At 44.5% G+C, this 3,844-nt stretch overlaps 1 protein-coding gene across 2 annotated transcripts in view; it reads left to right on the top strand.

Annotated features, from left to right (window-relative positions):
* LOC119354193 overlaps positions 1-2,772 on the top strand; it is a 5,153-nt gene extending 2,381 nt beyond the window's left edge. Inside the window, exons 2-3 of one of the 2 annotated variants that reach the window (XR_005170716.1) lie at positions 352-691; positions 2,719-2,772. The gene's annotated coding sequence lies outside the window, so the exon portion shown is untranslated. Of the gene's footprint in view, positions 1-351; positions 727-2,718 lie in introns of those variants that run through there. The other variant, XM_037620898.1, reaches the window with a different exon arrangement.
* The last annotated feature ends 1,072 nt before the right edge of the window (positions 2,773-3,844 follow it).

The raw sequence follows: 3,844 nt of genomic DNA, 5'->3' as shown, positions 1-3,844 counted from the left end.
GTGAATGCAGGCACACTGATTACTTTATTTTTCTAATTTTGTTATTCATTTATGGTTGTTTAGCATGATTTCTCTGACCTATTTGTTCCCAACTGTATTGCATAGTTACGATGATAAACACATGATTCCAGTGCCTATGCATTTCTCAGTTTCAGTTGAGATTAATATATATCTGCAGTGTAGTCCTGTTATTTATGTAAAATTTGACAAGTGTCTTTACTCATAAGTTTTACCAAGTGCTCTTATATCTGGTCATGTGTATACCTATAATCAGTTCATGTTTGCACATGTACATTTTTTAGTGGAGAATTCTTGTCAGTTCTCTGATTTGTTGTCTTCGTTTCGTGTCAGATTCAGTGGAGTCATAGTCACTAGCCAGAGCAGCCATTTGAATCCAGAACTCAAAGTGATTGGTGTGATCTTGTTGTATGAAGTGTTGGGTTAATTATGTGGCCACATTTTCATGGCCATCACAGCAGTTGTCAATGCAGGTGTGCGTGTAAGATGCACTATTGTGAATCGATTGTGCATCAGGGTTATAAGTATATATTATTGTTTCCTGCTCAGAACATGTATGTCGTTTGGCCCTAGACATGAGACTGAGAACAATCTTTCGTTCTTCAAGACTTGTTATGTTATGAAAGAAGAACACAGGGAAATACTGTAATATCGCCACAAATTGTCCATGCAGGTCAGTGATCAATCTGCATATTTCAAAGATTTCAAATCCAGCAAAAAGTATACTCTTTATTGATCTTTGAGATTGAAACCTTGATGATCTTACAGTACTAATGAATAGCTGATCGTAACAGAATAGCTAGAAGAGAACACTGACTCTGATTTGGGTGAAATAATCTCTGGACGCATGAATTGCACGACTACAAGCCATCGTGCAAAAACATCGAATACTCTTTATTGATATCGAAAAAATCTTACATAGGACTCTCCCTCAATTCCAAATTAAGTGTCACAGTTTTAGTACTAACTTACTACTAAATCGGCGACACTTATTTTGGGACCGAGGGAGTAATGACTAACTGACTGTAACATGCTACTTCTTAGCCAAGACTAGACCTAGACGACAACAATGGACTCGACTAACACTGTCATACTCAATCTGACAGACTTGATATTTAGGCGAACATTTGATCTCCAGCGACTGCTGTGAGCTGGCTTCTCGTCCTCTGACTCCTTTCCTCTGCTGGATCTCCACTGGAAACAACCTCCATTGAAAACACAGAAACGACAGTAAGTAGTACCAAGTAAGCGACAGAAGGAAAGCGTGCTGAGTTCCTGACTGACATGATTCAAATGCAATGCAAGAAACAAATCAAGGATGCAATAATGAGAGAGGGAGAATTGAGAACTTAGCTCTGGTTGAATCCTGAGATGCCGTAGCGGGCGGCTAGCTGGCAAGCTCGCACGCGGCATGGTTCCACCTCCTCCTCGGCCTTCCTCTTCTTCGCTGCGCAAGCCACGCTACGCGCTGGAGCTGGATGGCGTAACAGGATCCTGAAGAAGCGCCAGAATTCTTCGTCGGCGATGAAGACGCGGTAGTCAAGGGCGCGTAGGAACATCAGCTCCAGCGGGCACAGCTCGCTCGACCGGATGGACTCGCCCGAGCATACCTGGAACGACTCCACCCGCCTCTCGTAGTACCTCGGGCTGCTGAACTTAGCGCCGAGCAGGACCGCCACGGAAACCAGGCGGTGCGCGGTGGCCGGCTCGACGACGATCCCGGCCTCGAGCGCGGCGGGGCTGCGCATGAAGAGCGCGAGGTACGCCGCCGCGAGGACGTAGACGCCGCCATCAAATAAGTAGTTGCAGCGCTGGAGGCGCTCGAGGAACTCGGCGATGGGGACGGCCGGGGTCGCGCCGCCGCGGAACGCCCGGACGAGGTCGTTCTCCGCGGGCTCAGAGGAGGCGGCGGCGAAGGGCCGGGACTCGGCCTCCACGAGCGACGCGAAGAGGCGGAGCGTCCTCGGGTTCCCGTGGCCGTCGAGGCGCAGGACGTCGGAAGCCATGGCGATGGATCGAGGAGCTTTTCGCGAGAGCGCTAGGGTTTGCTTTCGCGAGATTTTTTTCTAAACATCAGTACAGACACAAGCGCTCATATACACGCGCATACACTCACCCCTATAAACACACACGCACACTCTACCTTTATGAGCACTTTCGATGAGCCGATATATCATCTTGAGATTTATGAAGTAATCGTAGGCGCCTCGTCGTCAATGAAAATGTCACCTCTCAGAATGTGTATCGCCGGAAATCCTGAAATAAATCCAGAAATAAATGCGAGCATCAAGATTTGAACCCTGGTGGGCTGGGGATATCACAGTCCCTCTAACCATTAACTACAGGTTGGTTCACGAGATCAAAGGAGACGAGAACGGCTGCAGCGACCGGTAGAGATACGTATACGTAGCGTCTATGACGTATTTGTATAGCCATACGTCGCGTAGAGGCAAAGCTACGTGTAGTCTTTTCCAAGAAAAAAAAGCATAATACATCTTTTTTTTCTTTTGAGGTCGCGTATACATTCTTTTTGGGCAATTTAAGAAAATGCCACATCTTTTGTGGGACTTTGCTCCTATAGCACATCTTTCTTTTTATTAGATTGTATAGCACACCTTTGACTAATGGCTGAACAAAATATTATAGATTGATTTTTTTCCCTTCTATTCCACGTCTAAACTCACATCTCTTTTTTGTTAGGACGAAATTGCCCCCGGCTATTTCTTGGTGATATGAAACGATCGCAGAACGGAGAGCACACCGCCGCATCGTCGTGACTCCTCCCGACGCCGCCGCCTCGCTGTGCCAGCTCCCCGGCGAGCCGCGATCTCTCCGTACCTCCTTTCCGGCAGCACCGCCTTGTCATTCGTCCTCTCCCACTTGCCGCCCGTACCTATGCAGCGTCTCCCCCGTCCAGACGTAGCTGCTCGTGGCTGTGCTGGCTGAAGAAGTGCTTGTTGTACACGCTGACTGCTCCATCAATTGTAGTTGTAGCTACTGGTTGCTCTGGTTGCTAGCTTTGTTAGCATATGGCTCAAATACCAGTGAAATACACTAACAAATTTGTTACGTGTTGACGGTTGTAGCAATTGTTGTAAGAAGATATGGATGCTTGTTCGTATGGATGTAATCAAAATTCAGATTGGGATGTAGCATGCAATGATATATTATTTTGTTGGTATAGATATAATCAAAATTTCTACAGCATTTTCACGTAAAATTTTGACATGACCTCTCTATATTTCTGTATCTTCTTCACATATCACACGAATATATATGACAATCCAGGAGCTCGGCCTCCATGGAGGCCGGATTTTTTGAAAAATTCAAAATTCACACTTTTCAGTTTCAAAAAAATCTAAAAAAAATTTATACAAGTAAACAAGGATGTTATGAGTATGTATGTAAAATTTGAGGATGAAATACCCTAAAATGCGATCTGTGCAAAAAAGACAAATTCATGGACTTTGAGAATGAATAGTGCATCTACTAAAAAGCCTCAGATTTGTTCTTTTTGTGTAGCACTCATTTTAAAGTGTTTCGTCCTGAAAATTTACACACATATGCTTTATGTCTCTAAGTATGTGTGTATTTTTTTAAAAAACTTTTGAAACGTGAAAATTTGAATTTTGATCAAGTCAAACTCGAGCTCCATGGAGCCCGAGCTCTAAAGAGCATTTTCGCAAAACTAATAGATATAAATTTATATTGGAAACATAAGGTGAGTCCTAGTCAGTACACACACGACAAGATCACAAGACAAGATCACACGACAAGATCTCAACTTTTGGATGATCTTTGTCATATGACATTTCTATGTCTTCAG

The sequence above is a fragment of the Triticum dicoccoides genome, chromosome 2A, assembly GCF_002162155.2.
Source record: "Triticum dicoccoides isolate Atlit2015 ecotype Zavitan chromosome 2A, WEW_v2.0, whole genome shotgun sequence".
NCBI lineage: Eukaryota > Viridiplantae > Streptophyta > Magnoliopsida > Poales > Poaceae > Triticum > Triticum dicoccoides.
This window is presented reverse-complemented; position numbering and strand designations above follow the sequence as displayed.